We start from the raw sequence: 11,680 nt of genomic DNA on the forward strand, positions 1-11,680 counted from the left end.
CAGTTTTGGAGTGGAGTCTTTTGGGTTTTCCACATATAATATTATATCATCTGTAAAAAGTGATAGTTTGACTTCTTCTTTGCCAATTTGGATGCCTTTAATTTCCTTTTGTTTTCTGATTGCTGAGGCTAGGACTTCTACTACTATGTTGAATAGCAGTGGTGATAATGGACATCCCTATCATGTTCCTAACCTTAGCAGAAAAGCTTTCAGTTATTCTCCATTGAGAATGATATTTGCAGTGGGTTTTTCATAGATGGCTTTGATAATATTGAGGTATGTGAACTCTATTCTTACACTTTGTAGAGTTTTCATCAGGAAGGGATGCTGTACTTTGTTGAATGCTTTTTCAGCATCTATTGAGAGTATCATATGGTTCTTGTTCTTTCTTTTATTAATCTGTTGTATCACACTGATTGATTTGCGTATGTTGAACCAACCTTAGAGTCCTGGAATAAATCCCACTTGGTTGTGATGAATAATCCTTTTAAAGTACTGTTGAATCCTCAGTGCTCTGAAGCTAGAACTCAATCACAAGAGGATACTTGAAAAGAACCCAAATACATGAAGACTAAACATCATCCTTCTAAAGAATGAATGGGTCAACCAGGAAATTAAAGAAGAATTGAAAAAAAAATCATGGAAATATATGATAATGAAAACACAACAGTTCAAAATCTGTGGGACACAACAAAGGCAGTCCTGAGAGGAAAATATATAGCGGTACAAGCGTTTCTCAAGAAACAAGAAAGGTCTCAAGTACACAACCTAACCCTACACCTAAAGGAGCTGGAGAAATAACAAGAAAGAAACCCTAAACCCAGCAGAAGAAGAGAAATCATAAAGATCAGAGCAGAAATCAAAGAAATAGAAACCAAAAAACCAATAGAACAAATCAACGAAACTAGGAGCTGGTTCTTTGAAAGAATTAATAAGATTGATAAACCCCTGGCCAGACTTATCAAAAAGAAAAGAGAAAGGAGCCAAATTAATAAAATCATGAATGAGAGAGGAGAGATCACAACTAACACCAAGGAAATACAGACAATTATAAGAACATACTATGTGCAACTCTACACCAACAAATTTGACAATCTGGAAGAAATGGATGCATTCGTAGAGACATATAAACTACCACAACTGAACCAGGAAGAAATAGAAAACCTGAAGAGACCCATAACCACTAAGGAGATTGAAACAGTCATCTAAAATTTCCAAACAAGCAAAAGCCCAGGACCAGATGGCTTCCCGGGGGAATTCTACCAAACATTTAAAGAAGAACTAACTCCTATTCTCCTGAAACTGTTCCAAAAAATAGAAATGGAAGGAAAACTTCCAAAATCATTTTATGAGGCCAGCATCACCTTGAACCCAAAACCAGACAAGGGATCCCATCAAAAAAGAGAACTACAGACCAATATCCTTGATGAAAACAGATGCGAAAATTCTCACCAAAATACTAGCCAATAGGATTCAAGAGTACATTAAAAGGATCATTCATCACAATCATTTGGGAGGTTTTTGATCACTGCTTCAATCTTGTTACTAGATATCAGTCTATTCACATTGTCTATTTCTTCCTGGTTCGATTTTGGAAGTTTATAGTTTTCCAGGAATGCTTCCCTTTCATCCAGGTTGCTTAACTTATTGGCATGTAACTGTTGATAATAACTTCTGAGGATTGTTTCTACTTCCTTGGTGTTAGTTGTGATCTCTCCCTTTTCATTCATAATTTTATTAATTTAGGCCTTCTCTCTTTTCTTTTGGATTAGTTTGGCCAAGGGTTTATCAATCCTATTGATCCTTTCAAAAAACCAGCTTCTAGTTTCATTGATGTGTTCTACTGTATCTCTGGGTTCTATCTCATTGATTTCTGCTCTAATCCTTGTGTGTGAAGTTGGCTTAATTTGTTGTTGATTCTCCAGTTCTCTAAGGTGTAGAGACAGCTGGTATATTCTAGATTTTTCCATTTTTTTGAAGGAGGCTTGATGGCTATATATTTCCCCCTTAGGACCACCTTTGCTGTATCCCATAGATTTTGGGTTGAAGTGTCTTCATTCTCATTGGTTTCCATGAATTGTTTAAGTTCTTCTTTGATCTCCTGCTTGAAAGAAGTCCATCTTCTAACGTGAGGGGAGAAGGGAAGTTATACATGTAAGTAAAGGCAGCCAGTAAGAGGCGTGTTATTTAACTAGCTACTACAGTGGGTAATTGAAATTTCATCTCTGGAAAAGCTCCAGGGAAAAGTGTCAAACACACTTTTGAATTATTACATCTGAGGAGTAAAGGAATCAGGGTATTTTTTACCTTCCCTCATCAGTCATTGGTTTAGGGCTATTCCCATGGTAAGAAAAGCAGTAATTCCCAGCCCTGCAGTAATCCTGGCCTTCTAGAGAGATAGGTAGGTGATAGATAGATCTATATCTTCTAGATACTATAAAATTAGATATAATCTAAATATATATATATATATAATCTAAACATTATATATAGATTCTAGATATTATATATGAAATCATATATAGTCAGTTCATTGTGTGTGTGTGTGCGTGCGTGTGTGTGTGTGTGTGTGTGTGTTTATGAGTGTAGGTTGCCTTAGCTAAAGCTGAACAGAAGATAAGGATGTGGAAACTGGTGACTGGGAGGCTGGACATTTATGAGGGGCCTAGCTGAAGCTCCACATGTGGTTGGTTTGCTATGAGAGCTTGGAGACTCTCATTTACCCCCCAAATTCACACAGATAAATTTGTACTTGAAGGCCATTTATCATTCATAAGCAAAAGGCAAGTAGGTGCAGTGTTTAATTTCTTCATTTCTATATTTCAGAACCAGGAAATACTAGGCATGCCAGTAAATATTTGATGGATTAATAAATGATTATGGAGTCTTTTACTTATGCATTTAATCTGCCAGGATTTTAATCATGTCATTCTCTTCACTTAGAATATCTTTTTTTTCCCCAATTTATTTATTTTCAGAAAAACAGTATTCATTATTTTTTCACCACACTCAGTGCTCCATGCAAGCCGTGCCCTCTATAATACCCACCACCTGGTACCCCAACCTCCCACCCCCCCCGTCACTTCAAACCCCTGAGACTGTTTTTCAGAGTCCATAGTCTCTCATGGTTCAGCTCCCCTTCCAATTTACCCAAATTCCCTACTCCTCTCTAACGCCCCTTGTCCTCCATGCTATTGGTTATGCTCCACAAATGAGTGAAACCATATGATAATTGACTCTCTCTGCTTGACTGATTTCACTCAGCATAATCTCTTCCAGTCCCGTCCATGTTGCTACAAAAGTTGGATACTCGTCCTTTCTGAGGGAGGCATAATACTCCATAGTGTATATGGACCACATCTTCCTTATCCATTCATCCGTTGAAGGGCATCTTGGTTCTTTCCATAGTTTGGCGACTGTGGCCATTGCTGCTATAAACATTGGGGTACAGATGGCCCTTCTTTTCACGACATCTGTATCTTTGGGATAAATACCCAGGAGTGCAATTGCAGGGTCGTAGGGAAGCTCTATTTTTAATTTCTGGAGGAATCTCCACACTGTTCTCCAAAGAGGCTGCACCAACTTGCATTCCCACCAACAGTGGAAGAGGGTTCCCCTTTCTCCACATCCTCTCCAACACATGTTGTTTCCTGTTTTGTTAATTTTGACCATTCTAACTGGTGTAAGGTGATATCTCAATGTGGTTTTAATTTGAATCTCCCTGAGGGCTAATGATGATGAGCATTTTTTCATGTGTCTGATAGCCATTTGTATTTCTTGATTGGAGAAGTGTCTGTTCATATCTTCTGCCCATTTTTTGATGTGTTTGTCTGTTTCGTGTGGGTTGAGTTTGAGGAGTTCATTATAGATCCTGGATATCAACCTTTTGTCTGTACTGTCATTTGCAAATATCTTCTCCCATTCCGTGGGTTGCCTCTTTGTTTTTTTGACTGTTTCCTTTGCTGTGCAGAAGCTTTTGATTTTGATGAAGTCCCAGAAGTTTTTTTTCGCTTTTGTTTCCTTTGCCTTTGGAGACGTATCTTGAAAGAAGTTGCTGTGGCTGATATCGAAGAGATTACTGCCTATGTTCTCCTCTAAGATTCTGATAGATTCCTGTCTCACGTTGAGGTCTTTTATCCATTTTGAGTTGATCTTTGTGTACGGTGTAAGAGAATGGTCGAGTTTCATTCTTCTACATATAGCTGTCCAGTTTTCCCAGCACCATTTATTGAAGAGACTGTCTTTTTTCCACTGTATATTTTTTCCTGTTTTGTCGAAGATTAATTGACCATAGAGTTGAGGGTCCATATCAGGGCTCTCTACTCTGTTCCACTGGTCTATGTGTCTGTTTTTATGCCAGTACCATGCTGTCTTGGTGATCACAGCTTTGTAATAAAGCTTGAAATCAGGTAAGGCGATGTCGCCAGCTTTATTTTTGTTTTTCAATATTTCATTAGCGATTCGGGGTCCCTTCTGATTCCATACAAATTTTAGGATTATTTGCTCCAGCTCTTTGAAGAATGCTGGTGGAATTTTGATCGGAATGGCATTAAAAGTATAGATTGCTCTAAGCAGTATAGACATTTTAACAATGTTTATTCTTCTGATCCAAGAGCATGGAATGGTCTCCCATCTTTTTGTGTCTTCTTCAATTTCTTTCATGAGTGTTCTATAGTTCCTCAAGTATAGATCCTTTACCTCTTTAGTTAGGTTTATTCCCAGGTATCTTATGGTTCTTGGTGCTATAGTAAATGGAATCGATTCTCTAATTTCCCTTTCTGTATTTTCCTTGTTAGTGTATAAGAAAGCCACTGATTTCTGCACATTGACTTTGTATCCTGCCACGCTGCTGAATTGCTGTATGAGTTCTAGTAGTTTGGGGGTGGAGTCTTTTGGGTTTTCCATATAAAGAATCATGTCATTTGCGAAGAGAGAGAGTTTGACTTCTTCATTACCAATTTGGATTCCTTTTATTTCTCTCTGTTGTCTGATTGTTGTTGCTAGGACTTCTAATACTATGTTGAACAAGAGTGGTGAAAGTGGGCATCCTTGTCTTGTTCCTGATCTCAACGGGAAGGCTGCAAGCTTTTTCCCATTGAGGATGATATTTGCTGTGGGTCTTTCATAGATAGATTTGATGAGGTTCAGGAATGTTCCCTCTATCCCTATACTTTGAAGCGTTTTAATCAGGAACGGATGTTGGATTTTGTCAAATGCTTTTTCTGTATCAATTGAGAGGACCATGTGACCAGCTGTCTCTACACCTTAAAGAACTGGAGGATCAACAACAAATCAAACCAACTCCACACATAAGAAGGGAAATCATCAAGATTAGAGCTGAGTTCAATGAGGGAGAAACCAGAGATACAGTAGAACGTATCAATGAAACTAGAAGCTGGTTTTTTGGAAGAATCAATAAGATCAATAAGCCGCTGGCTACACTAATCCGAAAGAAAAGAGACAAATCCCAAATTCATAAAATTATGAATGAAAAGGGAGAGATCACAACTAATGCCAAGGAAGTAGAAACAATCATCAGAAGTTATTACAAACAGTTATATGCCAATAAGCTTAGCAACCTAGATGAAATGGATGCATTCCTGGAAAAATATAAACTACCAAAATTGAACCAGGAAGAAATCGAAAACCTGAATAGACCGATATCTAATAACGAGATTTAATCAGTGATCAAAAACCTCCCAAAAAACAAGAGCCCAGGACCTGACGGATTCCCTGGGGAATTCTACCAAACCTTCCAAGAAGAAACAACACCTATTCTCCTGAAGCTGTTTCAAAAAATTGAAGCAGAAGGAAAACTTCCAGACTCTTTCTATGAAGCCAGCATTACCCTGATCCCCAAACCAGGCAAGGACCCTACCAAAAAGGAGAATTTCAGACCAATATCACTGATGAATATGGATGCTAAGATTCTCAACAAGATCCTAGCCAACAGGATCCAACAACACATTAAAAAGATTATCCACCATGATCAGGTGGGATTCATCCCTGGGCTACAAGGATGGTTCAACATTCGTAAATCAATCAATGTGATACAACAAATTAATATGAGAAGAGAGAAGAACCACTTAGAATATCTTTAATTTATTTTTCAACTTCCTGCCTTATTAATTTTCCACATATGTGTAAATAAAGACTTTGTCCTTGCCTAAAGAGAGGTCTGGCCTTTACCCTCAGCTTCTGGGTAATCTCTAAGCCTTTGGAATGTTGGGTCTGATAGGGGTGTTTTTGTTTGACTGGGAGCCTTGGTTTGCCTGAGATTCTAACAATGTGATTTAGGGTGGGCTTTTGGGCCACACCAATGATGTGATTTAGGGGAGATTCTGGGTTACCTGGCATCAGCCCATTTCTTGAGGAGACTGGATATCAGTCACAGGGACAGTGATGGAGACATGATAAAATCTCAAGAAGCCTGGGTAAACTTCTCTTTCTAACAAAATTCCATGAAAATTGTCATGTATTAATACCAAAAAAGTAACAATGTCCCAAGTCCACAGGGAAATGACAAATAAACTCTCCATATGATACTTTTTTGGAGTTTGTCCTGATTTCTTCCCTTAACTGATTTTAATCTGCACCCTATAAGTTTTTTTCCAATTTATTTATTTTCAGAAAAACAGTATTCATTATTTTTTCACCACACCCATTGCTCCATGCAAGCTGTGCCCTCTATAATACCCACCACCTGGTACCCCAACCTCCCACCCCCCCCGCCACTTCAAACCCCTCAGATTGTTTTTCAGAGTCCATAGTCTCTCATGGTTCACCTCCCCTTCCAATTTACCCAAATTCCCTACTCCTCTCTAACGCCCCTTGTCCTCCATGCTATTTGTTATGCTCCACAAATAAGTGAAACCATATGATAATGGACTCTCTCTGCTTGACTTATTTCACTCAGCATAATCTCTTCCAGTCCCGTCCATGTTGCTACAAAAGTTGGGTATTCATCCTTTCTGATGGAGGCATAATACTCCATAGTGTATATGGACCACATCTTCCTTATCCATTCATCCGTTGAAGGGCATCTTGGTTCTTTCCATAGTTTGGCGACTGTGGCCATTGCTGCTATAAACATTGGGGTACAGATGGCCCTTCTTTTCACGACATCTGTGTCTTTGGGGTAAATACCCAGGAGTGCAATGGCAGGGTCGTAGGGAAGCTCTATTTTTAATTTCTTGAGGAATCTCCACACTGTTCTCCAAAGAGGCTGCACCAACTTGCATTCCCACCAACAGTGGAAGAGGGTTCCCCTTTCTCCACATCCTCTCCAACACATGTTGTTTCCTGTTTTGTTAATTTTGGCCATTCTAACTGGTGTAAGGTGATATCTCAATGTGGTTTTAATTTGAATCTCCCTGAGGGCTAATGATGATGAGCATTTTTTCATGTGTCTGATAGCCATTTGTATTTCTTGATTGGAGAAGTGTCTGTTCATATCTTCTGCCCATTTTTTGATGTGTTTGTCTGTTTCGTGTGGGTTGAGTTTGAGGAGTTCATTATAGATCCTGGATATCAACCTTTTGTCTGTACTGTCATTTGCAAATATTTTCTCCCATTCCGTGGGTTGCCTCTTTGTTTTTTTGACTGTTTCCTTTGCTGTGCAGAAGCTTTTGATTTTGAGGAAAGAAAAGCGAAAATAAACTTCTGGGACTTCATCATAATCTGCACCCTATAAGTTTTAAAAACCATGAATATAACAGTTCTGTGAGTCTTTCTAGTGAATTATCAAACCTAAGGGTGGTCTTGGAGACCCATGGACTTGGAATTGGTGTCAGAAGGATGATCTTGTGTGGATTGCTTCTTTATCATTTCAGTAGCTCTAACCTTCACAACATTGTAGAATTGTCCCTGTTGTCTGAGGCCTACTTTAAACTTTTCCTTCTTTGGTAGAGGTTTCCAATATTCATCCATATCTATTTCTCCTTCCGTTCAGAACTTATAGGACTTTTGTAGTTTCCTGTTCCCTTGAAGTTGGTTGAGGCCATGTGATCAGTTCTGGTCCTTTCAGCTATGATTGTAAGCAGGGATAATTAAGTGTAAATGGGAAACACTCTAGGGCTCTTTCTCCAGCTGTAGTGATTAGGGAAGTATGTGTTAAGATGGAGGTGTAACAAGGTAGAAGCAACCCAGACTGTATACTATCATATGGCAGATAGCTGATTTGGAGAATTACCTAGACTTATAGAAAGATTTGCATGGACAAGAAATAAAGTCCTGTATGTTAACCCATTGAGATTTTAGGAATATATGTTTCTTGAGCATAACCAAATTTATCCTGACTCATTACAAAGACTTCCTCAATCAGAATTAACCATTCCATTCTCTGAATGCCTCCAGACCCCCATCCATCTCTGTTATGAGTGGCTGTGGAGAGACTTTAGTCATCTTGGTATCTCTAATGTACCTACTATACTATACCTAGTATACTGGCCCAGACTGCATTATCAGGATATGTGGATTGAATCTGACTCAGGGTTTACAGATTCTGGATTGTTAGGTTTGTGGAGAAGCATGTTTGCTGTGAAGATGAACATAGCCTTGTCTAGGAAGCTACCTTAAATGACCTATTGGTGAGCTAATAGAAATAATAGAGGGTTCTAAAGAACACAGGGCTACTGTCTTCCCATGTACATTCCTTCTCTCCCTTTCTTTCTCAACTATATGAGAAAATAGTGTCCCTGTGACATGTCTGGAGAAGGAGGTCACAGCCCAAGACAGAAATAGGAGAGATTATACTGGAATAGTGTGCTTCCAGGGGACACGAATCTTACCACCAAATATCCCTCCTCAACTCTTTTACAAACCCAGTTTATCTAATCTACCTATGGCCAGGCTTAACTATAGTCTTGCAGGTGGTGGGACTTGGGGTAATACTAAGAAGTTTCATTTTGCTACCTTGAGCCTAGGCAAACAAGATCTACCTCATCAGTCCCTTATCTTAGGACAGAAGCTTCTGGGAGGTGGTAGTGAGTAGGTCAGCATGAATAAGGAAATCCAAAAGGAGCCAAAAGCTAAGTGGGCCAAGCAGCACGGTGATGGCCTCAGTAACTAAAGTACTGAAGTAAGCTGAAGCCTTGGTCCTTATCCCACTTGCTCTTGGCATTAGAGACAAAAACCTATGGCTGCATTTACATGTTGGAGGTCTGTATTAGAAAACCTAAGAGGGCTCTCAAGGAGAGTGCAGGAGTGAAATTCATTTGTATCAGATCATTTCATATTTTTGATTCCAGGCTTTCCCAACACACGCAGCTCCAGAAATACTCTGAGAGTAGGTAGCTCTAAGATCAGTTTGAAGGGGGGTGAGTTTTGCATGATGAATACTCACAAGCTGGGGAACCTTGACTAGTCACTTTAAATGAACCTCTGGCTTCTGTGTTAAATGCAGTTAATATCCTCATTGCCAAATGGTTGTCAAGGGGATTACACAAGACCCTATACATTGAAAGGTAATTGAAAATAGGAGCAACTGTTGTATATAAACAATGCATTAGCATCCTACATCAGACCTGGTGGGAAGCTTCCCAGGATATAGATATGTCAGGGGGACTTATTCTAGGAAGAGGCCTTTCCTGGAAACTGGGAAGAGTCTCCTTTCTCTGTTTTAGTTCTGGCCATCTGCGAACACCACAGATATCTCTCTCCACCCCTGAGCTTCCCAGAAGATCCTGGGGAAAAATAGAATAATAAACCATCATCCTTGGTACAATGATCTGGGGATTGGCTAAGGCCCTCCCCTTTGAAAGTCTCCTAAAAAGGATACTTTATTTTTTTGTATCTTTCTAGTTACTTTTTTTTTAAATTTATTTTTTATTTATTTTCGGCATAACAGTATTCATTATTTTTTCACCACACCCAGTGCTCCATGCAATCCGTGCCCTCTATAATACCCACCACCTGGTACCCCAACCTCCCATCTACTACCCCTTCTGTCCTCAGTCAAGGGGAGAAATTTAGTACTTAGAAAAGGTAAATTGGAAACTTAATTAGGTAAGTGGCACTTTCATCAGTGAATATGGTGGCACTCTCAACACTGAATATAGGGTTTTTTTTTTTTTAACAAAACTGAGAGCAGCAATTAGGTAAATGTTCTTAATAAATAAGCTTGTAAGTATTAGAGCCATTATTTATGGTAGTAAAGAATATGAATGATCATATGGGCCATATGGAGCTTCCAGAAATAATTCTTCTGGTGATGAGAAAGGCTTGATTTTAGGTAAATTAGGAGAGAATCAGCTGCATCCCATAATATAAGATCTCCCCAGGATTTACCTCCCCAATCTCCATTCTAGGACCCTCAGAAGGTAGTCAGGGAATATTCATACCAGAGGCAGTCCTCTTGCTCTGCAGAGCACAATTGAAATTCACCTTTGGAAGCTGATGAAGCTGAGAACTGGCAAGATGGAAAACGGATGTCTGAGAACTGAGTGTTGTGAATTTGCTGAGAAAAGATTACAGACCCCATGGAAAAGAGAAAAAGTGGGGACAGTAGAAAAAGAGGTTAAATTATGAGAGAGCCAAGAAACAGAGAAAGGGCAAAATTTATTGAGGGAGATGTTTTAATAATTACATTCTCCAAATTCAGGATTAGGGACATCCCTTAGTCCTAATAGACAGGGCTCACACCCTAACCCGGAGGCACAATATCTGCTCTTCCTCCTAACTCTGTAGCTTAGAACAATTACCTGGTCCCTTTCAATACACAAGCATTTTATTAGAGTTAGTGTTTAGTCACTCTGGAGACAGGCAGGTGAGGCAGTGTCAGAACAAACCCACTATTGTATCTCTGATGGGCAGGATAAGACACTACATGTGAGCCTTGCAGGCAGCAAGGAGCATTGACTTGCAGGCAACACTATGATGAATACAACAGTAAGGTCACTACACTCACTTTGGGGGGTGGATAAGGAATGTTTCTACCTCTAAGGAGACAGAACCAGGATATGATATGGCTTCTGGCTAGATTCAAAAAGCAGCTTTTAAGCTCCCATGAGGGCCCAGGGCAGGTACTGGATTTGTAGCTGCAAGGAAAAGGAATGGGGTCAGGAATGGGCTCTCATGTCTTATCAAAGGGACAGGTGACATGAAGAACTGTCCCATGTATAAAGACACTCTAAGTGTCCCTGATTACATGGTCAAATTTGTCTTCCAGAAAGGACATGGAAGGTCACAGGCAGCTCATGAGATGCCTGACAACAGAACAGCAGGGCTGGCAGGCCAAGACTAGGTTGGGACAAGCTTTTCCCCATCAGGAAAATTCCCTTTATTTTGCAATTAGTGAAATGCACACACACAGGAAAGAAGACTCTGCCTAGAAGTGTCTTTTTACTTCTTTTATTGAACTCCATAAATATTTTCATAAGGCTTTGTGTCATTACAACATCATAGTTTTGTTGTTAAACATTTTTTTAAACACACAACTTTGACACTTGTTTGACAGGGTCAAACAATCAGAAGAAACAAAATAATAACTGGCAAATGCAGAGCAGCAGGGGCAATCAAAATCACTGTTACCCATCCATCCACCCCAGCCCACCCCAGCCCCAAAGCACTAAAAGATCACTATTCGGCTTCACACTAGAATTTTTAGAACTCTCTTGCTGTCCTTGGTAAATCCATTAGAGTTATACACATAGAGAGAAGAGGAAAAAGGGAGAGAGAAAGA

This window comes from Neovison vison, chromosome X (genome assembly GCF_020171115.1).
Source record: "Neovison vison isolate M4711 chromosome X, ASM_NN_V1, whole genome shotgun sequence".
Classification (NCBI taxonomy): Eukaryota; Metazoa; Chordata; class Mammalia; order Carnivora; family Mustelidae; genus Neogale; species Neogale vison.